Source organism: Notechis scutatus, chromosome 2 (genome assembly GCF_049901735.1).
Source record: "Notechis scutatus isolate UNSWTSFEM ecotype Mainland chromosome 2, rNotScu1.2, whole genome shotgun sequence".
NCBI classification, from domain to species: Eukaryota; Metazoa; Chordata; class Lepidosauria; order Squamata; family Elapidae; genus Notechis; species Notechis scutatus.
In genome coordinates, this window is record NC_142010.1 from 209,780,074 (window position 1) to 209,806,639 (window position 26,566).

The window sequence follows — 26,566 nt, forward strand, 5'->3', positions numbered from 1 at the left end:
GCCACTATTTTGACACTTCTCATTGGTTATAAGTTTGAACTTGTTGCACATGTCATTGGTTAATAAGGTAGCAGATAACCCTATAAAGGGTTGCTGTTGCCCATAGCCTTGCTCTGTTCTGTTCTATTTACGATTATTAAAGAGTTGAAGTCACTGGTCAGATGTCTGGTCTCCATTAATCCCCAAACTTAACACTGGCGAAGAGGATGGGATACGGAGACCGAAGAGCTGACTGAGTTACAGAGCAACCAACAGAGCACGTGGTCGAACACGCACCATCAACGGCAACATAGCCAGCGGTGCCGTACCACCCGCTCCATTCAACCCAGAAACCGAAGACTGGGAGGCATACATGGATCGGTTCCAGATGTTTCTGGAGACCAACAATTTGAAAGATGCAACAACCGGCAAAAAAGAGCTATCTTTCTAACTCACTGCGGGCCTACCGTGTTTAAAATGGCAAAATCACTTGCCAAGCCAGCCGAGGTAAAAGAAATGGACTGGGACGTCCTCGAGCCTTTACTACGGGCTCACTCGCGCCCACCGTGCCAACCTTAGTCAGAAGACACGAATATTACCAGAGGGACCAACGGAAGGGCGAAAGCCTTGCCAATTACATCGCGGACCTCCGCAATCTTGGAAGCCTCTGCAGATTCGCCGACTTAGAAGAAGCCCTCCGGGACCGCCTGGTTCTGGGCCTAGAAAACGGCACGATCCAGAGCAAAATTATGGCTAAGGGGGACATCAGCCTCACCAATGCCCTTAAAGAAGCCTCGGCAGCGGAGGCGACCAACGTAAACTCACCAATGATACCTCGCCTCGCTCAGAGAGACACCCGGTATCGACTCACCACGAAGACCTAGAATCCACATCAGAAAGCGATGAGGAAGAGGTCAACCGACTCCGAGCGGAACGAGACCAGTTCACACAACCCTCATTCCGACTGTGTGCAGGATGTGGGGCGAATCACCCACGATCCAGCTGCAAATTCCTCAACGCACTCTGCCACAATTGCGGAAACGAGGTCACATCGCAAAGGTTTGCAGAAGCAAACAAAACTCCAAACCCCAACAGGCCGAATGCCAATCTTCAGGATTCTTCGGCACACACCGAGAAAAACTGAACCACCAATGGGGAAACCACTCCTACAGAAACAAGCCGTCCACCACTTCCACCAGGCGTGAAGAAACCAGGCGGGAAGAGACCCACCAAACAATCACCATAGGCCACGCTACATCCCTTGATGCCGGGAAAATCCGAGTAAAGGTCGCCATCGAAAACAAACCTTGTGTAATGGAGGTGGACTCAGGATCATCCCTCTCGATGGTGTCCTGGAAGACGCTCCAACAGCTCATTCCAATGATTCGCCGCCAAGACCTTAACCCTCAAAGGGTTATACTCAAAGACTATCAGGGCAACCGAATCCCGTCGTCGGGTCCCGCAGATTCCAGATCTCTTTCAAGGACCGTGCCGTCGCTCTACCACTGACTGTCGTGGACCGCGACAGGCCTAGTCTTTAGGCCTTCAATGGTTCAGGCCGCTCGGAATTACTGTAGCCGAGTCCACCGAGCCGAGAGCAACGATTGGGAGGAGGCACTCGTGCAAGAATTCAAGACGTTTTCGCGAACGGACTAGGCAAGTACAAGGGGACCCTGATCTCGTTTAACTTGAACCCTGAGATAGCACCCATCCGCCTTAAGCCGAAGCCTAAAATCGACGAACAACTCGATAAGCTAATAGCGCAGGGCGTGCTGGAACCCACCGACCACACCCGCTGGGAAACCCCTATAGTGACGCCTATCAAGCCTGATGGATCACTAAGAATTTGCGGAGACTACCGGGCCACCTTAAACCACGCACTACAGCAAAGTGCATATCCAGTGCCGGTAGTGCAACACTTGCTCCATTCCTGGGTGGCGGAAAGTTTTCGCTAAACTAGATCTAGCCCAGGCGTATCAGCAATTGCCTGTAGATCCGACCACGGCAGAGCGCAAACTATCGTAATGCATAGGGCGCATTTAAATGCAACCGGCTCCAGTTCGGTAAGCGTTGCCCCGGAATCTTTCAGAGCTTAATGGAAAGGTTGTTACAAGGGATCAGAGGGGTCGTACCATATTTCGACGATGTACTCATCGCCGCCCCTAACAAAGACATCCTAGAAAAACGACTCAGAGAGGTTTTACGAAGATTCCAAAACGCAGGCCTCAGAGTTAAAAAGATAAATGCCAGTTATGTACCGAAAAAGTAGAATCCAGTACCTCCTGGACAGCCAAGGAATCCATCCCACCGAAGACAAATTAAGGGCGATTAAAAGGCCCCCACTCCAAGGAACAAGGCAGACCTACAGGCGTTCCTTGGACTTATCAATTTCTATAATGTCTTTTTACCCCACAAAGCAACGGTAGCAGAACCATTGCATAGACTATTAGACAAAAAAGCAACGTGGGTTTGGGGACAACGGGAACAATGTGCTTTCCAACAAGTAAAGAAATTGCTAACTTCTGATTCTGTACTTATGCAGTACAACGAGACTCTTCCACTCACTATCACGTGTGACGCATCACCTTTTGGGGTTGGGGCAATTCTGGCCCACGTATTACCAAATGGAGCGGAAGCCCCCATCGCGTTTTTTCGCGAACCTTAGCTAAAGCTGAAAGAAATTATAGTCAGCTGGACAAAGAAGCTTTAGCTATTGTGGCTGCAGTTAAAAGATTTCATGAATATGTTTATGGCCGTGCGTTTACGATAATTACTGATCATAAACCGCTACTAGGGATCATTGCGGGTAATAAACCAACCCCGTATATATTGTCCCCCAGAATGACCCGTTGGTCTGAATTCTTGGCGGCCTACAACTACACCTTGCAACATCGCCCAGGGAAATCAATTCTCCACGCTGATGCATTGAGCAGAACACCGCTCCCAGACTCTGTTGTAGATCCGGCCCCAACCATCTCAACACTACAGATCGAAGCTCTACATGCACCACCCTTGACGGCTAGAGACATTGCCTTTGAAACAAAACGTGACCCAGTTCTGCAACACATCCTACGCTGGGTTGAACGGGGTGGCGACGGACCAAATAGCACCGGAATGGGCACCTTTCAAAGCCCGCCAAACCGAACTGTTTTCCCAAAAAGGCTGTATCTTGTGGGCGATCGAGTCGTAATCCCTGGCAAATTGCAACAAACTGTTTTGGCGGTATTGCATGAAGGACATCCGGGTATCGTGCGGATGAAAGCACTCGCACGCAGCTACGCTTGGTGGCCGGGAATCGACAAAAGAATCGAGGCCTGGGTCGCTACTTGTCAACGTTGCCAGGACGTCAGCAACGCCCCGCCTAAAGCAAGCCCAACCGAATGGGAAACTCCGAGGGGACCTTGGTCCCGTATTCATATTGACTTTGCGGGGCCTACCAAAGGACACACTTTCCTTATTACTGTCGACGCCTATTCAAACTGGCTCGAGATTCATCGAATGAACACAACTACAACGGACTCAGTTATCAATAAATTAAACAGACTATTTGCCACACACGGGTTTCCGGACGTGTTGGTCTTGGACAACGGCCCACAGTTTACTGCATTACCCTTTGAACAATATCTTGCTGATCGGGGCATCCGCCATGCGCTAACCTCACCCGCGCACCCTGCGGCGAATGGACGTGCAGAACGCATGGTACAATTTGTAAAAAGACCCTTCACAAAATGGAATTTGGCAACATCGACGAGAAAATCAATCGAATTCTCTTGTTGCAGCACATCACGCCCACAGCGTGACCAACAAAATGCCCGCTGAACTTCTTATGGGGCGGAAACTACGATCGCACCTTGACCGGCTCCACCCGCATTCGCACCGGAAAAGCCCTTCGGCTCCAGCAGCAAATGCCGGGAATTTAAGGTAGGCGATTTAATCTTTGCCAAAAACTTTTCCGGCGACCCGTTATGGATACCCGCAACCGTTTACCCACCTTACCGGGCCTAGATCTTACCACCTGCTAACGGACGATAGGAGGGTGTGGAAACGCCACATAGACCAACTCCGATCGAGATTACCACCCAGCACCCATGACTCCCGGGTTCACCAACTCAAGGGGAGGAAATATCGAGAAATTGACTTTGATATGACAAATAGCAGGCCAACGAAACCCACGCCCATTTGCCAAACACCGGAACTTGAAGCGGGAGGGAGTTGAATTTTTCAGGGAACTTTAATACGGGAAACCGAACTGCAAAACCCGAAGAAACACGGAGTAGCAGAGACAACCACAGTGGAAGCAGCACGGAATCACCGTGCAGCGAAACTGAATTTAATAAAGATCATCCAAACGCTCCACGGAACCGGACCTTAGACCAAAACCGGTGGAGCCACGAAATCATCCAGACAGACCAAACGGCCTGCCTATCTTGAGGATTTTATTACAGCTCCCCTCAAACGGAACCCAAGGGGAGGGGTGTTGTGAATCAATAAAAGTTACTAGCATAAATGCAAATCAGGGTTTGGAAACCTGCACACCTGATTGGCCCTTATACAACAACTAGGGATTGGTCCATAAGTAGTCCCTGATTGGCCACTATTTTGACACTTCTCATTGGTTATAAGTTTGAACTTGTTGCACATGTCATTGGTTAATAAGCTAGCAGATAACCCTATAAAAGGGTTGCTGTTGCCCATAGCCTCACTCTGTTCTGTTCTATTTACAATTATTAAAGAGTTGAAGTCACTGGTCAGATGTCTGGTCTCCATTATTCCCCAAACTTAACAATTAGGATACCACAAAGTGCTTCATATGCAGCTGCACCACACAAATACATTGTGACTTTATTACAATGGTGATTTCATTTTCTGTCAACCGTGATTTCAAGATTCCTATTCTTTTAACCATTACAAGTGATTGTTTTTGATCTTGCTGAAAGTGCCTAAAATTTTAAAATGCTGCCCAATTATTCTCAGCTCACAATCCAGTGCACTTGCCACAAAAAGAAGAAGGGAATGAAAAAGGAAAATTATATTGGGCAGCATATGTTTGTTAGAAGAGTTTCAGGTTCATTAATACAACTCTCAATACTACATCATTTGAAGCAACTTCAGATATTCTGTCAATGTCTAGTTGAATATCTGTCACATAGCTTCCATTGGGAAGGCTGAAAAAATATTTCTTTTACACTATCTCTAGCTTCTCTAAGCAAGCTTTTATTCTTTTTTCATATAATGTTCTGACATCTGTCCTATTTTCTGTTCTTAGTTTAATCAGCTTTTTTAAATGTTCATTTTCTACCTCCAATTCAATTTACTCATGTTTAACCAAAGCCTGTGATTTTTTATTTTTTATTTTTGGCTCCTGGGTCATTTGGGGAAGTTACACACATCAGAAACAAAAAGTTCTTGCTTTCTACAGAACAGACAAGAAAAACAGCTTGATTACATTACATACTATATGTGTCCTAATCTGATCCCATCGGCTTAGTGCTATCTGAGAGCAAGGACCTACCCACTGTGATTTCAACAACTGTAAAGAGAAGACCATTTGGGAGGTTGGACTACTGAAAAAAAATAATCAACTTGTTTACCACGAAGAACTGTGGCTCTGTGAAAGTCACTGTCAGGAACCACAGTCAGCTGATTTGTTGCTTCTGAATCTTCATGGCATTATGGACTTCACTTTCTCAAGATTAGATGTCCTTAATAGCTTCTTTCAGTTCTTATGTGTATATCCTTGGTAGAAAAAAAACAATCTAAGTGTCTTATTGACTTCTTTGATTTATTTTTTTTACAAAAGTCTTTTTCAGTCACTCTTCCCTTCATGTTAAATGTACAAAATATGTAACGAAGCCTTAGCTTCACCATTAGTGTTTCCAGTAAGCAAATCAAAGTAAGGTAGCTTCTGGGGGTAGCGGACTGATGTTTTTAGATTCTCAAGCAGTGTCACAAAATGGGAGTCTGCCTTTACCAGACCTCACTCAGTTGCCCTCCTCTTCTCCAGGACCTCAAATATACTTCCTCCAAATGCTTCATTAGGGTGCCATATTTGAGTTGCAAAGATTTGGACAAGGACCTAATAGTAGCAAAGATATGTTCTCTAATACTGCTGCCATCCACTGGTTATCTGCATTTTTGCTGTTCGGATATGGGAGCCCCAGCTTAATGCCATCTGTATTTATTTGTATTTTCTTCTTCTTGGCAGAAGAACACAAATCCAAATGAAGCATTTGATTGCAATCAACTACTTTTAAAAAAAACATATTCTCTAATAATGCATTATTGAGATATTGTGGGATACTTGATTTTTTTTAAAAAATGCCACCTTCTCATTTATCAAATGGTGTGAACTTGGTAGCTTCTAAGAGAGATCTGGGTCACAGTGGTGTGGCAATTGCCTGCACCTCCACCCTCAGTATGTAATCCTCAGCTACACTAATGATCTGATTCACTACAAAGCAGCTTCTGACAGTAAAGCATTTGAGCTGCCTAAACAGGTAGGAGCAACTCAGTGGCAGGGCTAAATGATGAGCCCTGTGAAGCATTAAATCTCCTTAAGTAGAAGGCAGCAGGTGTTCCTCTGTAATTCTGTGATCCTCAGCAAATCAAACACTGTTGCTTACAGCTTTCTCCATCAACATTTTGCTGTCTCTCTTCTAACACGTTATGAAGCGAGAAACTAAATTACTGTGGAGGCTCTGAGCCTCTGCACAATAACACTATTGGTGAGAGACTGATTAATGTCCTTGAAAGTTAATCAAATGCCAGAACAATATTTCTATAAGCTGGGAAGTTTGGAGGAAATAATTGGAAGAAGTAATTTGAAGTCCTGAGATTTCACGGTTTCTCCACTTGCCACAGGCAAAACATAGGAGCTGTGATTGCCTTTTCAATTGAAGTACAGCCTTCACTTTTTCCTTTAGGTAGTGAGGGAATGTTGTTTAATTCATCAACCGCATGAACAATTTTAGTGGGGGTGGGGAAATATAGATGACAAGCTGAAGACAAGTTCAGTTTCTCTTATTGTGCAGTGCTGTGTCATACCAGTTAAAAGCAGGGGCAGAAAAGTTTCAAGATCAGGATTCTAAATCTTTGGCTGTAGCTTGAGAGGGAATTAAGCTGCTACCATGATCAATTTTTAATTATACTTGTTGGCAGCATAATAATATGGTGCTTTATTTTCCTGACAAGAACCTGAACGATCATTATAGGCATGAATTATTCAGAAAAGCAAAGTCCTTGGTGATGAGAATAGTAATAAAGGTAACAGTTTTTCTTCACTCCCAGCAGCATCTTATGGAGATCCTTAACTGAAGGATGTTATGAGTCCCAAAATGGTCAGTCATTGTCTCTGAATAGATTTGAAGGCATCATTTCAACAGGGAAATAAACATAAAAACCTTCAAACAGAATCAGTAGTGATTTGAAACTACCTTAGGGTAGGCAAATATATAACTCTCTCTGATAATTTTTTATTAAAAGTTCATGAAGATTCTTTGTTCCATTAACGAGTTCATATGAGTTTGTGTTGGATTTCTGTTTATTTTTCTTATGCTTTGGGGATCCAACCTATTTGCAAATATATAAAACTGACCCAATTCACATGCCATCACTGACAATAAGCATTTCACAGCTGGCTGCCCAGCAAACAGCTCATCTGTTCATTCCATTATGAAGTAAATAGGATATATTTTTGGCCCACAGTGAGATATACAGGAAAAGTTAGCACAGTCAGAGCTGAAAATTGATCTGAAAAATAACTCACCCAATGGAATAATTAGCTAACAACTTCACTGTACTTGCAGTTGCAAAATGTATGAAATTCACTGTATTGCAACCACAGGTAATTTGAAGAAAGTAAATTTGCCCTAGTAATCTATATTTCTGTAATGCTTGTGTTGTTCTAATTTGCTTTTAGCCTTTTATGTGGATTAGAGTCATGAAGAAAACAGATATGGTGAAATCAATGCACACATTATAATGAGTCTCCTCTAAGCAAGGATAAATTTGGTTTAAACCCAAATTTATTTTATTTTTAAAATTGTAAAATAATAATTGGTATAAAATAATTTGTAGCAAGGTCTGTTGTATCTTTTATTTGCAATGGAAGCATTTTAAAAAACTTTCCCTTAATTTGTTCAACGAACATATGTGTTTCAAAGCTGTAAAAAATATTGTCCAATTATTTTCATGCTTTTACTCAATAAACTACCATTTGAAATAAAACGTTGAATAATTATTTTTCAGATCCTTCTAGATCATTTTTATTGAACAATTCAATACCCTTTGGATTTCTTTTAGCCACATGCTAAAAGAGACAAAATTAAACAGGGAGTGTGGGAATGAGCAAGTTATCTAAATGATCTGATCTTCCCAAAACAAAGAATAGCATTCTTCAGACCCAGATTTAATATTTTCCCATCAGCACTCCTTCAGGGCAAGTGTAAGAAAACACCAATAGCAGAACAGGTATGTATATGTAGTTGAAGATATTTCACATGTTTTATTGTACTGTGAGTTATATAGAGTTTATAGGTCATTGTATATTCTCCCCTTCCTAGAGAGATTGCCAGGGAGGGCAGACAATTTTTATGTAGACTTTCTCCTCCAGGATTCAAACCCAGCTTTTACGCTTGCAATGGCAACATTCTGTGTTGCTGCAATGTCTACTAGAAAAAAATTGGTTACAGAATTATAGCTGTCAATTTGTGACAATTTTTGGAGATAGAACAAACTTTGGAAAATGATATTTACACACATACTTATTGGCTCTCCACTCATATAAACCAGGGAGTGCCCCTAACTGTTTGAGAACATGTATTTTCTTTATAGATGTTTTTATCCACTATTAATGTATTATAATGTGTCAGTATTTTTATGTATATTGTAAATAGTGATGTCTATTGCTGGTCTAAGACTGTAATAAAGTTATATTCTATTCTAAAAAAATATTTAAGCCACATGCCTTTTGAAAATTTAAGTCAATACTAATTCTAACTGTTGCTATAATTAAAGTTCTTCACCCATCTTCTTAAAATGTGGTCAGATTGATTTGGGGGAGACTATGTGGGGTTCCTGTTGGTTATTTTTGGGAGTTCCCAGATTCAGTAAATAAAACCATTTTACCTATTACTGGAGTCCTTGTTCAGAGGACAGTAGATCATACAAGATAATTGGCATCAGTGTTTATAGTCTCTGGTTCCAGTAGGAAAAAGGAATGTTACATTTGCTTTTTCTCTTGATCGATAGCTGCCCGCAATCCAATCCTTGTGGTTTATTTGTTCTGTCCACAGGGATGTGCAGCTGTGCAGATTTAAAGACAAGAAGATATTTTGGAACACGCAAGGGCACTCATTTACCACTTGTATGAAACTCTTGAAAGTAATTGCATATTTTCCTTGGATCAGCCAGCTGCTCTCTGCAATGGCTGCATCATCTTGGCAAAATATACATTTTATTTGAAGTTGCTTTGTCTGAAGCACATTTTTGCCTTTGAATCCAAAGTGCTGCATAGCTCTGATCACCAACAGCACTGTCCCTTGCATGAAGAAAAAATGAAGTCAATGATAACTCAAAACAATGCCCCATAGTCTTAAAATGGAGGAAGGTCCAAATGTTCTAAGTTTTCAAAGCTTATTGTGTTTCAATATGTAAGGAAGTAAATGACATTTTCCACTGCAGGCTTCTCCATCACTGATAGCACTGTTCTCTTGTAATGGAAGTCTCCTTGGGAAAGATTTAAAGTATACTTGAATTTCCCAATAAAAACAGTGAGAATTTAGTTATATTTTGCTTATAACTAGACACGCTTAACCTGGTACATAACCTAACCTCCATATTATTATGCTGTAATTCCCATTATCTTCAGCCAAAGCAAAGAAACAAACAATAATGAGTCGTTGTCATCCATATGGAAATCATTAAACAGATGGAAGTCATTATCCACACATATGGAAGGCACTGGTTTTGGGAGACTGGTTTATAGTCTAAACTCAGTAATGAAGATAGATGAAATGTTTTCCTTTCTTCTCTGAATACTGTTACACACTATTTATGGTCCACTACTGCTCACTATTTAAATGTTATACCTCATTGATGGCTAACCTTTTTGTCGTTGCTTGCCAAAAGTGCACGCACGCGCATGTGGGCCTGCATTCATAATGCAATGTACATGCAACTCCCCTTGCGCTCCCCCGCCCCTGCACATGACCCCCCAGTGCTCCCCCCTCCCCTGCACATGTGCTCATGACCTCCATGCTCCCCTATCCCCTGCGCATGTGCATGCCTCTCCCGCATGTGCCCTGCCCCACGCATGAGCAGCAGTTACCCAAAAATCAACTGGCTGGTGGGAGGACATGCGCATGCACAGTGGAACTGAACTGGGGAGATGGCTTGCGTGCCCGCAGAGATGGCATAGTTTTGCCATCCCAGTTTTACCTTGTAGAGAATATTGCAAAGATGGAAACCATTGGTATCGTGGCTAAGTATTATTGCCTGGAAAATTAGTTTAATCTAGTTATATAAATATGACTGAATTACACCTGACTCTGGAAAAGGTGTGAATGAAGCTTGATCTATCCATAATGACAATTTACAGATTTTTTTTACATTTGGATGATGTCTTTGATTCTGTCCATCTACCTTATCTGTTTCTTTTCTTCTATTTCTCAGCATCTTGCCATGCAAAGTGCTTTTTCTCAGGTCCATCCTCAGTTATATCACAGGGCCCAAATTTCTGCTTGCTACTCATTTCCTTGAGAAAGCAATCTGTCAATTTCACCCAGGATATATTGATTCATTACCATGGTGGTGCAGTAGTTAGAATGCAGTGTTGCAGGCTAGTTCTGCTGACTGCCAGCTATTCAGCAGTTCAAGTCTCACCTGGTTGACTTGACCTTCCATCCTTCCAGGGTTATTAAAATGAGGACCCAGATTGTTGGGGGCAATAGGTTGACTCGGTAAAACCACCACAGTAAGGCACTGTGAAGTGGTATATAAGTCTAAATGTTAGTGCTAGTGCTCTTGGTTCTTCCTATAGCTCATAGCACTCTTAAACAACATCTCCAAATCTGTAATTCAAAGATGTTTATTTTCTTTATCTTTTCCTCCTTGGTGTCCTGCTTTAAGTTTTTGGTGTCCTTGGTGTCTGCTTTAAGAATTTTAAGTTCTGCTTTAATTATCTTGATCTTCTTGCTTTGTCTCTATGAATATGTGTAAGTTAATATTTCTCCCATTGGGTTAACAGTGATGTTATGTATTTTAGCTGAAAGCAAAATGATTTATTTTTCATGCCATCTGAGTGCATGTATTTATTCTTCACAATATACAAATGTATTAGCTCCTCCCCCACCCCTCATCTGAGATTCAATTATTTCAGTATGAAATATGAAGAAATAGGCTTTTAGAGAAGGGCTTTTTGCTATCCATACCATCAGATAAGATTCTGCCGATGGAAAAGGAGTAGCAGTAAGGATTATGGTTTGTTGGCTGAAAAAGTATCAGGGCGGTTCCAAACAGGACATTTTTAAAGAGGTATTTAAACTCTAAATGCTGAGATAGTGTCATTACTTGTACATTTCCAAATTGGTCCTAGAAAAGGAGTCTTAGAATTCTTCTATTTTTTCCCTTCTTTTTAGGAAAAAAAAAATGCAGAGATTCATTGTTTAGGCACTTCTGAAATTAATGCATTTGTATCTATTGGCCCTCTGTGCCTGCACAACTGTTCCATTTTCATTTTAATAACCCTGCTACTGTTGAAAAGATTCCAATGAAGAAACCAGCATATATTATCCAGAAGATCTTTGTAACTAGAAGGATCAAGAAGGAGTTAAGAGATCAGAGTGGGAATCCAGGGACCCAGATGGCAGTGGCATTTGAAAATACAAGTAATCAAAATTATCTCATATTGATTTAATAAGAGAAAAAAATATTCAGTAATTAAAAATAAGTTATGAGCAGCTGGGTTCATGCATCAGCTCAAATAGTAGAGGAGTCCTTAGCCTTTGCTAAGCAAAAAGTCTCTTCTCTCCATTTTTGTTTGGACTTTTTTGGTTTGCACTGCAATCAATCCAGCATTATTCCCCAAGAAGTGGAAAAAGAAGCGGTAACTTACCTTTCCATGCAGCAGCAGCCCTTCTCTTGAAAGAATGCAGTTCCCATGACAAGAAATGCAATTGCTTCTATGCAGTTAAATTTATTGTGGTCTTTGTGATTCACACATATGAGTTATGTATCTGAGCAGAACTGCATCTGATACCTTTTAGAACACATTCCAGCCATTTTTGCAGGAATGGTTTGAGGGATGTCTTGAGGGGGGCGGGAGCTCTCTCCAATATCACTTATGCAAAATCTTCCCTTCTTCCTTCATTGGTTATCCTGTTCAATGGGGTAACAATAGAAAATACAAATAGGGTTACTTTTTCTATCGTTGCCATGCTTTCATACATCTCAGATGCTATACACAAGAGCTCCTTAACACTTACCATGTCATTCCCCAATTATTGGTCTCTGTGATAGATGTGTTTTCGGATGAGCCCTCTACTGGTATGTGTTAGGTATTAGCATAATCAGCTCAGATTGGTTGGTCCGCGGCGGCGGGAATTTGAACAGCCGTCACTGGTTGAAGCCGCGAGCAGCTCTGCTGTAAAAGGAGCTGCTGCGGCTGCCGAGTTCAGTTCTGCAATAGCGAAATAAAGAAGTTAATCGATCGGAGCCTCATCTTTTACCCATAATCTAACAGTATGGAATAGGCCAGCTTGCCACAGCCAACTTGCTGTGGCCAACTCACCATGGCCAACTCACCACGGCCAACTTGCAATGGCCAACTCACCATGTCTAACTCGCTGTGGGACAATTTAATGATTCTATTTAATCTTCTTCTTCTTCTTTTTCTTCAGCGTTTGTCTCGGCGCTCTGGCGAGGTCCGCTAATGTCCTGAGTATTGCTTCCACGCCTCTCTGTCTGCCACGGTATGTCGGGTCTGCCTTCGCGATCTCTAGATCGGCCTTGATCGTGTCCATCCAGCGTTGCTTAGGTCTACCACGCGGTCTCGCTCCTCGCTCCTAATGATTCTATTTAATGGTCCTTGCTAAAAAAAATAATAATCCATGACACACCCAAGCATACTTACACTTTGCATTACAGTTATATCTCCATCTGCCCATCTTCATTCATATTGCTAATGAGTGAAGCCACATTGGAATAATCACCCACAATTGGAAAGTATCTCCATCAGCAGTGGCTTTCATCAGCTTCATGTGACATGTGTTACCCCATTCCTTTTTGTAACTGGGCCATAGAGAAAAGGGGATGGATTCACAATCTCATGATGATATGTCTTTGATCTTAGGCGGAACTTTTATTTTCCATGTTAAGGCACACTTGATCAGAGCTTTGTAAAAATCGTCCTCATTCTTAACATGTGTTGTGAAATCAGCAGCCATAGTTCACTCTGTTGCTCTCTCTTGCTTGTAGAAAGTATCTCCACATTCCTGACTCAATTTCTTCCCCATTCATCAGATATGTCTTCATCCCAATTTTTAATTCTCTCTATTTTATAGACTTAAAGCAGGGATGTCCAACCTTGGCAACTTTAAGACTTGTGGACTTCAACTCCCAGAGTTCCTCAGCCAGCTTTGCTGGCTGAGGAACTCTGGGAGTTGAAGTCCACAAGTCTTAAAGTTGCCAAGGTTGGACACCCCTGACTTAAAGCTTTAATTCCACAGTCTCCCACTGGGATAACATACAGCAGTTTATGTTTCCTGTTTGGAAGCCTTCCACAAAAACTTTTATATAGCTAAATGGATACCATTTCAGGATTTCACGAGAAACAACAATTTAATTCTATGCAATTTCACATTACTGATGTTTTAGGCATTGTCTTCAGTAAAGTTTTGCTTAGTTTTTGCTGACCTCATTATTCTGTTGAATCTACCACTTTGGCCTTGGGAGTAAAAGGATTCCTCTGAAGCTGTGCCTAATTGTGTGGCAGGCACGAAGGGCAATGTTCATAATGAGCAATTATGTAATTCCCGGAGGATTTCAAAGGAGGCCATGTAGAGATCCAGGTCCTAGATACCTCAGACAATGACCTGAAGTACTGCAATTATTGGGAAATAACTGATGCCCTATTGATGTCTATAAAGTAGTAGAAAATTCAGGTACATGAAGGTACTGTATGCAATTTCATACTGCATACATAGTATTTATGAAAATCAAGTGTGAAAGAGGTTCACTGAAAACAGTTCAGCAAGAAACAAAACACATGTTCACCCCTCAATGGAAGTACATTAATTTATTTGAATGGCTTCATATTTATTTTGTGATAATGGATAGATTCAGCTTGGTTGTTATCCAGACCTGCTTGGTTTTGTTTTTTTTTATAATGCATGCATAGGATATAAATATTAACTAATAAATATTTTATCCATCTAAAAAGTATAGGTTAAATTCTTATAATTAACAAACTCTATTTTTGTTTTGTTTTGTTGAAAAAACTGAAAAACACTTCTCTTTTCAGTCTCCCAAGATGATGGCACATTGAATCTAGGGGGAAAAACATTTTCCATTCAAAGAGTGGACATTTTTGATTTATCAAAGCAGCCAATATTTTTTTCTTGGTGTTCAACAGGCTATTTACCCTCTTACTTATGATGATTGCTATGATGATTATCTTCAGAATTTTTGTTTTAGAAGAAAGCTGTTCCAGTTTCAAAACAAAACACCATCTCCTGGCATTATTTTTATATTTAAGAGTATTGCTGAGTCTTATAAAGGACTAATAAAGCATTTTTATTAGAGTGGTGCATGGTAGCAATCAAGTCTAGTGCTTTGTTTGGAATCATGCCTGCTGCACTAGGAAAAAAAAATAAAACGTAAATTGGGTGATGAAAAACATCTTTCCTGGTTTGCTTTTCTGTTAATGGGTATTTTATCATTGCCTTAATTTATGGTACTAGCCATATTGTTAATCCCCCAGCCCTTTGTTAGACAAGCTGCAAAATGCCTATGATTTTTTAAAATTTCCACTTGGAAAATTTGGAATCCCTGATATAAAATATTTATAGTGTCATCAAGCAGCCTATTATGGTTCATTTGGAAAACCGATGACAACTCTTTAAGACTAAAGGATGTTGCACTAAAGCCTGATGTATTAAACTGGATTAATCACATCATTCAAAGCTAACATAACATGGATATTCTGAGATCCATTTTGAATCTTTTCTGACCCAATAATATAAAACATCTTGAGAATTACATCCCTGAGAGGGAGGTCAATTCCTTAATTGGATGATGTTCTATAATCAATGTCATTAAAAATCACTTGTGAAAATTGGATATTCCTATTATCTAATGGGAATATGGGTGGTTGAATAGTTGTTCAGAAAACCGCATGGAAAATTTGCTCTAAACAAATGCTAAATGTTAATATTAACAGATAATAGAATAACAGATTTGGAAGGATCTTGGAGGTTTTCTAGTCCAGGGGTGTCAAACTCAAGGCCCGTGGACTGCTTAGATCTGGCCCATGGGACCGCCCTGGAAAAAGCGACCTCTGTGGAGCCTCTGCCAGTGAAAATGGAACTTGGGATGGCCATGCATGATGCTCCTGAGCTCCGTTTTCAGGTGCAATGCAATGGCCTCCTGCAGCCCTCTGCCAGCAAAAATGGAGCTCCATTTTTACTGGCAGAATGCTCAGGCAGCCACAGGTGGCCTCCAACATGAGTGACATCGAGCTGGCCACACCCACCCTGGCCACACCCACCAAACCCCTGAGGTCAAACACCAGCATGATGCGACCCTCAATGAAATCGAGTTTGACACCCCTGTCCTAGTCCCACCCCTGCTCAGGCAGGGCACCCTATACCATCTCAGACAAATGGTTGTCCAATCTCTTCTTAAAAACCTCCTTTAAAATCCAATTAGCACAACCATATAACACAATAAAATCAGTACTGCAATCAAATTCTTTTACATATGATCAGTATATTTGGTAGATGGCATAAAAATTATTTTGTACATATCTGCATAATTTTATAGAACTTTTTGGGATTCTTTGACTCCTATAATGTCCAATATGGTGTCAAAACATCTCATGGTAATGTCTACTTAGAAAATCCTGGGGCCTTTCTGTACATAACTTAGCAAAAAGAAAAGTCCATTTTTGGAAGTACAAAGGGAGATATATATTTTCCTAATAATGAAGCCTAGATGGCACTATATGTACATTGGTAAATAAAATAAAATGTGACATAGTCACATTACTTTTGTCTCCTATTTCAGAAAATATACTTTATATTTCATCTCTTCAGATACTAGAAGCTGTAGCACTATAGAAAAACATCTTGAAAAGAAAAACAATACAATGCAATGACCTGTCCCATAAAAAGTATAAAGTATGAAATGCAAACAGAATGTAAAAACACCAATATTTTAATCCATTCATTCACAGACTTGGGAAGTATATAGTTACACGAGTGCATACAAACATAGAATTGTGATCCAATCCCTCCTACCTATTGAGGAAATCCTAAGAGCACTTGCACCCTGCTACCCAGGGGTGGGATTCTACCAGTTCGCACCTATTCTCTAGAACCGATTGTTAACATTCTAAGCAATTCGGAGAACCGGTTGTTAGAAGAAATTACTGGCCTAATCCTGTAAGGAAGGCAGGAAGGAAACATTCTGGTGTTGCTTACAGAAACTGCCTGTTAACCCTTATTACATTCTTGGCAGGACTAGACTTCCTGTCTCAGGAACTTCTCTGGAGTTTTTTTCCCCCTCCTTTGCTGGTAATTTGCTTGTGTGGAGTGACAGTTCAAAGTTACAATGGCACTGAAAAAAGTGACTTATGACTATTTTTCACACTTACGACTGTTGCAGCATCCCCACAGTCATGAGAGGCCAAGCAAGGAGATGCTTGCCTCAATGTGACTGATATTGAGTTGGCCACGCCCAGCCAATAACATGACTACCAAGCCATGTCCACCCAGTCACATGACTACCAAGCCATGCCCACCACCTAAGCCACGCCCACAGAACCAGTTGTTAAAAATTTGAATCCCACCCCTGCTGCTACCACTTCTTAATCTCTCAAAAGCAATTTCAGTCATCTAGGATTGTCTCCACTTCTACTGATCTTGAAACACTGAAAAGAATACTGTGGTGGGTGAATCTTTGTGGGAGAGAGAAAAGAACTAAGAGATGATAATGAGATGAGATAGATGACGTGAGATGAATTGATGAAGTGGTAAGATGAGGTGAAGTGAAGGAATTTTTTTTTTTAATTCTGCAGTTCTGTAATTTTGATTCCCAAAAGATCAGGGTTTGTTTGTTTTTTGCGATGATTTCAGACATACTACATTGGGAAAACAATAAATCAGTTAAGCTTTTGGACACAGGCAACATTTTGATATTTGACAGATGTGGAGGTAATTCTGAAAAGGTGCAATGTTTTCATGTAGAAATGCCCTAAATAATGTCTTATATGGCCAATACATAAAAAAAAGCAGGCCAAGCAGATAAATAACATGACCTGGCAATGACTAAGAGCAGGAAAATTGAAGAAACAGCCGGAGGGCTTCCTAAGAACAAATGCATACAAAGCCAGAATTGAGAAGACAACAACAGACAGCAATTGCCGCTTCTGCAAAAAAGCTGAAGAAACAGTGGATACCTGGTTATTTCTTGCAAGAAGATCGCACAATGGCAAGACAAAGAAGCAACAAGGGTGCATTGGAATAACTGCAAGAAATACCATTTGCCTTGAAGCAAGAAGTGGTGAGACTATAAAATAGACAATGTAATAAAAAATGAAGCTAAAGTGCTCTGAATTTTTAGAGTTCAAACAAACAAATATTTATTTTATTTATTTATTTATTTGATTTGCCAATTGTTTACAAGATAATAAGTATAAGTGTATACATAGTTGTGAATACATGAAATGGGTACATATAAGAAAAATAAAAGAGGAATAAGAGAAACAATAGGACAGGGATGGTAGGCACGTTGGTGCGCTTATGCACGCCCCCTACAGACCTCTTAGGAAAGGGGTGAGGTCAATAGTAGACAGTCTAAGGTTAAAGTTTTTGGGGTTTGGGAAGAAACTACAGAGTCGGGTAGAGTATTCCAGACATTGACCACTCTATTGCTGAAGTCGTATTTCCTGCAATCAAGTTTGGTGCGGTTAACTTTGAGTTTGTATCTATTGTGTGCTCTTGTGTTGTTATGGTTGAAGCTGAAGTATTCATTGACAGGTAGGACATTGCAATGTATGATTTTATATACCATGCTTAAGTCAGACCGAAGACGGCGTAATTCAAGGTTTTCTAGTTCTAGAATTTCAAGTCTGATGGCATAAGGTATTCTACAACGAGTAGAGGAGTGGAGAACTCTTCTTGTAAAATATTTCTGGACTTTCTCAATTGTGCTAATATCAGATACGTAATGTGGGTTCCAGACTGATGAACTGTATTCGAGTATTGGTCTAGCAAATGTTTTGTATGCTCTGGTTAGTAGTGTGATATTACCAGAGAAAAAGCTACGTAGGATTAGGTTAACAACTCTTAATGCCTTTTTGGCTATGTAGTTGCAGTGGGCTCTAGCACTTAGATCATTAGAGGTGAGTATTCCAAGGTCCTTTACAGAGCTTGGGTCATCAACAAGATCTTGACTATTCAGCTTGTATTTTATTTTCTGATTTTTTTGCCAATATGTAAGACAGAGCATTTATTTGTTGAGATTTGAAGTTGCCATTTGTTTGACCATTCTGATACATAGTCAAGATCTTTTTGTAGGGTAGCAGTATTGTCTGTGGTATTGAACAGCTTTACATCATCAGCGAAAAGAACGCAATTGCTCTTAATATGATCACAGAGGTCATTTATGTAGAGTATGAAGAGAGTTGGTCCTAGAACACTGCCTTGGGGGACACCACTATTGACAGGTACAGAATTTGATAGGACGCTCCCAATTTTGACCATTTGTTGTCTGTTTGCCAGGAATGCTTCTATCCAGTTATTCAGTTGTCCAGAGATACCAGAGGATTTTATTTTTAGGAGTAGTTTGTCGTGTACCACTGAATCAAAGGCTTTACAGAAGTCTATGTAGATTGCATCTATTGCTTTGCCCTGGTCGAGTTGTGTCGTCCATATGTTTTTGCAGTGTAAGAGTTGCAGATTACAGGATAGTTTTTTTCTGAAACCAAATTGTTTATTGGAGAGTAGGTTGTTTGTCTCTAAGTGGAGGATGATGGATTGGTTAATAATTGATTCCATGACTTTACAGGTGACGCAGCATAAGGAGATTGGTCTGTAATTTTCAACTAGGCTTGGGTCTCCCTTTTTGAAGATGGGGATGACTGTGGCTTGTGACCATAGGTTAGGCAAGGAGCTGGTCCTGAAAGATTTTTCAAAGATTATGCTTAGAGGTTTGGCTATGGCAGTGGATAGCTTTTTTAAGAAGTAGGCACATATTCCATCAGGTCCAATAGATAGAGATGGTTTTAGATTGCGTAGTGCTTTTTCAACATTGTCTTCTGTAAAATCGATATGTATTAGATCATTGTTGTTATCTGTGGTACAGCTAGGAAATACAGGGCATGATCCATTGCTGTTTACAAATACTGAGCTGAAGGATGTGTTAAAGATGTTGGCTTTAGTGGTGTCGTCGTTGCAGTCTTTACCATCAGGTCCTATCAAGGGTGGGATAGACCTTGAGTCTTTTAGTTTGTTGTTTACAAAATTGTAAAAAGCACGGGTGGAATTGGTGCTTAGAAGGTTTTCCTCTTGTTTAATGTGATAATTGATGCATTCGGTCTTTATCTGGTGGCATAAATTTTTGTATCGGCTTTTGAAATTGGCAACGTGACCAGATTTGTTTTTCCGCCAGAGTGATCTCTTTTTGGATTGAAGTTTCCTTATTGTTATGGGTAATCTGCTTTTTGTTTTGTTTTGGGAGTTGTTGTTGGTACATATAGTTTGATGACTCTTTTGACTTCAAGTAAAAATATGTTGTAATATGTTGTAATATGTAATATGTTGTAAATATCTGTCACATAACACTGCAGACTTAACAAATGTTAATAAGAAATACAAAAAACTGTGGATAGTGGACAAGATAGTACCTGGAGATGTAAAAGAGAAGAGAAAGAACTGAAGAAAATCGCAAAATACACATACCTGCAAATAGAAGTAGAATGTGGTGATATAAAATAGACAATGTATAAAAAATGGCAAAGTGCTCTGAATTTTTAGATTCAAACAAACAAATATTTATTTTATTTATTTATTTATTTGATTTGCCAATTGTTTACAAGATAATAAGTATAAGTGTATACATAGTTGTGAATACATGAAATGGGTACATCTAAGAAAAATAAAAGAGGAATAAGAGAAACAATAGGACAAGGACTGGTGCGCTTATGCACTACAGACCTCTTAGGAAAGGGGTGAGGTCAATAGTAGACAGTCTAAGGTTAAAGTTTTTGGGGTTTGGGAAGAAACTACAGAGTCGGGTAGAGTATTCCAGACATTGACCACTCTATTGCTGAAGTCGTATTTCCTGCAATCAAGTTTGGTGCGGTTAACTTTGAGTTTGTATCTATTGTGTGCTCTTGTGTTGTTATGGTTGAAGCTGAAGTATTCATTGACAGGTAGGACATTGCAATGTATGATTTTATATACCATGCTTAAGTCAGACCGAAGACGGCGTAATTCAAGGTTTTCTAGTTCTAGAATTTCAAGTCTGATGGCATAAGGTATTCTACAACGAGTAGAGGAGTGGAGAACTCTTCTTGTAAAATATTTCTGGACTTTCTCAATTGTGCTAATATCAGATACGTAATGTGGGTTCCAGACTGATGAACTGTATTCGAGTATTGGTCTAGCAAATGTTTTGTATGCTCTGGTTAGTAGTGTGATATTACCAGAGAAAAAGCTACGTAGGATTAGGTTAACAACTCTTAATGCCTTTTTGGCTATGTAGTTGCAGTGGGCTCTAGCACTTAGATCATTAGAGGTGAGTATTCCAAGGTCCTTTACAGAGCTTGGGTCATCAACAAGATCTTGACTATTCAGCTTGTATTTTATTTTCTGATTTTTTTGCCAATATGTAAGACAGAGCATTTATTTGTTGAGATTTGAAGTTGCCATTTGTTTGACCATTCTGATACATAGTCAAGATCTTTTTGTAGGGTAGCAGTATTGTCTGTGGTATTGAACAGCTTTACATCATCAGCGAAAAGAACGCAATTGCTCTTAATATGATCACAGAGGTCATTTATGTAGAGTATGAAGAGAGTTGGTCCTAGAACACTGCCTTGGGGGACACCACTATTGACAGGTACAGAATTTGATAGGACGCTCCCAATTTTGACCATTTGTTGTCTGTTTGCCAGGAATGCTTCTATCCAGTTATTCAGTTGTCCAGAGATACCAGAGGATTTTATTTTTAGGAGTAGTTTGTCGTGTACCACTGAATCAAAGGCTTTACAGAAGTCTATGTAGATTGCATCTATTGCTTTGCCCTGGTCGAGTTGTGTCGTCCATATGTTTTTGCAGTGTAAGAGTTGCAGATTACAGGATAGTTTTTTTCTGAAACCAAATTGTTTATTGGAGAGTAGGTTGTTTGTCTCTAAGTGGAGGATGATGGATTGGTTAATAATTGATTCCATGACTTTACAGGTGACGCAGCATAAGGAGATTGGTCTGTAATTTTCAACTAGGCTTGGGTCTCCCTTTTTGAAGATGGGGATGACTGTGGCTTGTGACCATAGGTTAGGCAAGGAGCTGGTCCTGAAAGATTTTTCAAAGATTATGCTTAGAGGTTTGGCTATGGCAGTGGATAGCTTTTTTAAGAAGTAGGCACATATTCCATCAGGTCCAATAGATAGAGATGGTTTTAGATTGCGTAGTGCTTTTTCAACATTGTCTTCTGTAAAATCGATATGTATTAGATCATTGTTGTTATCTGTGGTACAGCTAGGAAATACAGGGCATGATCCATTGCTGTTTACAAATACTGAGCTGAAGGATGTGTTAAAGATGTTGGCTTTAGTGGTGTCGTCGTTGCAGTCTTTACCATCAGGTCCTATCAAGGGTGGGATAGACCTTGAGTCTTTTAGTTTGTTGTTTACAAAATTGTAAAAAGCACGGGTGGAATTGGTGCTTAGAAGGTTTTCCTCTTGTTTAATGTGATAATTGATGCATTCGGTCTTTATCTGGTGGCATAAATTTTTGTATCGGCTTTTGAAATTGGCAACGTGACCAGATTTGTTTTTCCGCCAGAGTGATCTCTTTTGGATTGAAGTTTCCTTATTGTTATGGGTAATCTGCTTTTTTGTTTTGTTTTGGGAGTTGTTGTTGGTACATATAGTTTGATGACTCTTTTGACTTCAAGTAAAAATATGTTGTAATATGTTGTAATATGTAATATGTTGTAAATATCTGTCACATAACACTGCAGACTTAACAAATGTTAATAAGAAATACAAAAAACTGTGGATAGTGGACAAGATAGTACCTGGAGATGTAAAAGAGAAGAGAAAGAACTGAAGAAAATTGCAAAATACACATACCTGCAAATAGAAGTAGAATGAGTATGGCAAAAGATACTACTAATAGTGAAGGCATCTTGTGTGCAATCCCAAACATCTGGAGCCTGAACACTATTGGCATTGACATAATACCATCAGACAATTGCAAAAGGCACCTATGCTTGGAACAGGTTACATCTTGCAACAATTTCATTAATGTTATTCAACAACAACCTCTGCCTATCCAGGTCCTTGGAAAAGACTCGATAGGGGACAAAAATGCCAAATCGACTTTAAGCACCTGGCTGATAGTACAATCAACCATAATAATAATTTATTAAATGTATATGTCTTCCAATGCCTCTGAGTGGTTTACAAGTGTTAAAAACATTTTAAATCAAATTACAATACAAAAACATAAAAACAGCACAAAAGAATAAAGATGGCAATAGAAACAACAAAATCCCCAAAGTAGAGGGGAACAAGAAAAAGAAAGGGACAGTGTTATCCTGACTTGCACCGAAGCCCTCTACCTCCATAAGAGGCAGGTTACCTAGAGCCATGATGGCACAGAGGTTAGAAGGCAGTATTTCAGGCTAACTCTGCCCACTGCCAGGAGTTCAATTCTGACTGACTCAAGGTTTGCACAGCCTTCCTTCTTTCTGAAGTCGGTAACATGAGGGCCCAAATCCTTGGGAGCAATATGCTGACACTGTAAACCATTCAGAGAATGATGTAAAGCATTATGGAGTGGTATATAAGTCTAAGTGCTATTGCTATTATCTTACTGTTAGAAAGTTGTTCCTCTTATTCATTGGAAATCTGCAGGTGACTTCCATATTTTATATTCTTGAGTCAATAAATATTGCAGAGATTTTGGCATTCATTCTTTTGTATGACATTTTTTGAAGTATGTGATTATTTTCTTTTTTAAAAAATAAAGTTTTATTGAGTTTTAACAAAACAAATAAAACATCTTATTTGAGTACAGCATGGTTCCGGGTTATCACATTTCCATACAGACACAATTTCATATGCATATTCATCTTATGTATTCAACTTCATATCTTATTACTCTTTTTCCAACTTCTCACTATTTCTCCCTTTACTTCTCTTAATTTCCTTTTATGGTTATCTCATTTTCTTCTTATTCAATTGTATTTCTTTTACCTAAATTTCTATATCTTTTTATTCATTGTACTTATACTTTCGTCTGTCTTGTTTACAATTTCATATGTTCTCTTCCAACATTCTTAAGAAGCAAAATTCCCCTTATGATTGCCAATCGAAGTGCAACACCTTTAAATCTTATTGTTATTATCATATGAAATCTCATTAAACATTGAATTTGTGCATTCTAAAATTATAACATTCAAATTTCTAATATCTATTTTATATCATGTAGATCTCATCATTCAGACTCTGCTTGGTACTTCACCCTGAAAATGTAAAAAAAAATATATCTAAAAACATAGCAAAAACAATATATATATACCCGAACAAAGCTGAATACCATACATGTAAGTACCCGTGAAAACTTAAGAATATATATATATGTGTATGTATGTATGTATGTATGTATGTATGTATGTATGTATGTATGTCATCCAGCTTTGTTCAGGTATTTTCCCACGTCATTGTAGTTGTGCTTTTAAAATTGTAGCAACGTTTCGGCAGAATCTCATCTGCCATCATCAGGCTTCTGTATAGTGTTCATCTGTGAGTCAGACTTTTACAGTGGTTTCAGATTTAAATTTGGGGCAGCCTATTGCTGTGCCAGAATGGTTTTTTCTTCATCCTGATTGGTTGGGAGTCTTGGTCTGTGTTTATTGGTCTTGGAGTTTGCTGTGTTCTGCTTGATTGGCGTTTCTAATATCTTGTCTGTTTTGTGGCTCTTTTTGTATCTTGATTGGCTGGCAACATTGTGTTACTTTATTGGAGGCCTTTGGTGCAACTTGGCTCCGGGTAAATGGACGGCTATCATTAGTTAGGAAGCTAGGTTTCATCTGGGTGCCTGGTTGGGGTGTGTTTGAGCTGGAGGTATCAGGGGGGATCTGTTTGTGCCCAGGTGTTTGCCTGGCTACTGGTGTGGAGATTTTTTTGTTTGTGAGTGCAGGCTTCCAAATGATTGACAGTCTGGTGGAATCATCTCTTCTATTCATGCTTTCTGGTCTTTTTTCAATCTCTATGGCTTCTCTGATGATTCTGTGGCTGGGGTTTTCTATAGTGGCTAGGGTTTTCGTGCCACTGAAGTTGATGCTATGACCTGTGGCTTCTATGTGTTGGACTAGTGAGGAAGTGTGTTCCAGCTTTTTGACTGCATTTTTGTGTTCATCCAGGCGAGTACCTATTCTTCTATTAGTCTGTCCAATGTATGTGGCCGGGCATGATGCACAGGGGACTTCGTATATGCCTTGGTTTTCCAGGTCAATTTTATCTTTGGGGTTTCTGAGGATGGCTGCTATTTTTCTGTCTGCTTTGAAGGCAGTCTTGATGTGATGTCTGTGTAGTATCAGTTGCTACACTATCACGTTGCTACAACTTTAAAAGCACAACTACAATGATGTGGGAAAATACCCGAACAAAGCTGAATGCCATACATGTAAGTACCCCAAAAACTTAAGAACACACACACACACACACACACACACACACACACACACACACACATATATATATATATATATATATATATATATATATATATATATATATATATATATATATATATATATATATATGGATCTTTGGTTATTTGGGTTTTCTCTCGCGTAAGATTCAAAGTATCTAGGCAACGTTTGGCGAGGTCCCACTCGCCATCTTCAGGCTGGTGCTTTCGGCTTAGTGCCAGTGCAAGCAGTGTGTGACCGGAGCTGCCATCTCTATATATACAAGTGGTGGGGGATGGTGTGCTGGGCTGGTTGGCTGTGCTGCAGCCTCTTGATTGGTTGATGGAGTTGATGTTGGTATAATGGGCTGTGTAATGGCCTTTTGTTGTAGAGATATCCTGGATCTTGTGCTGTCATCTCCTGGGTCGTTAGCCTCTTGTGTTTTAACGGCTTGGGTAATGGGTTGCGTGATGGGCTTGTGAGTTCTTTTGTTGTGGTATCCTGGGTCTTGCGTTGTAATCTCCTGGGTCGTTTGTGTTTTGATCTCTTTTCGATTAGCCTCCTGTGTAGTAACAGCTTGGGTAATGGGTTGTGTGATGACCTTGTGAGATTTATTGCTGTGGTATCCTTGGTCTTGTGCTGTGATATCCTGGGTCATTTGCTGTGTTGTGACTTCTTGAGTTCTTGAGGTGTAATTTCTTGAGTTTTCTGATGTGATGTCCTGAGCGGGTGGCTGTGATGTAGCATTTTGGGTTTTTAATATGGCTTTGAGTTTGGGGTCTGGGTCTGTGTTCGTTTGGCTTGAGTTCGTGGTGGTGCCACATCTTCATGGTGGGGGTCAGTTCGCTTCATGTATGGTTCAGAGGAGTTTGAAGTGGGTAGTGATGCAGCTGCAGTGCGGCTTCTGGTCTGTGGTCGTGTCTCATCTTCTGTGTGGGTGTGAGTCTGATTTTTACGTGGAAGTGTGGTGGTGGCATCTTGTGTGGCCACCACCACACTTCCACGTAAAAATCAGACTCACACCCACACAGAAGATGAGACACGACCACAGACCAGAAGCCGCACTGCAGCTGCATCACTACCCACTTCAAACTCCTCTGAACCATACATGAAGCGAACTGACCCCACCATGAAGATGTGGCACCACCACGAACTCAAGCCAAACGAACACAGACCCAGACCCCAAACTCAAAGCCATATTAAAAACCCAAAATGCTACATCACAGCCACCCGCTCAGGACATCACATCAGAAAACTCAAGAAATTACACCTCAAGAACTCAAGAAGTCACAACACAGCAAATGACCCAGGATATCACAGCACAAGACCAAGGATACCACAGCAATAAATCTCACAAGGTCATCACACAACCCATTACCCAAGCTGTTACTACACAGGAGGCTAATCGAAAAGAGATCAAAACACAAACGACCCAGGAGATTACAAC

The 26,566-nt window shown here is 40.1% G+C and overlaps 1 long non-coding RNA gene across 1 annotated transcript; it reads right to left on the bottom strand.

Annotated features, from left to right (window-relative positions):
- Window positions 1-8,496: 8,496 nt before the first annotated feature.
- LOC148132494 (uncharacterized) lies at window positions 8,497-12,652 on the bottom strand. Its single transcript, XR_015747349.1, has 3 exons — window positions 12,462-12,652; window positions 12,092-12,354; window positions 8,497-9,282 (listed from the first exon to the last, which is right to left on the bottom strand). It is a non-coding gene; the product is annotated as an uncharacterized LOC148132494 (long non-coding RNA).
- Between the last annotated feature and the right edge of the window lie 13,914 nt (window positions 12,653-26,566).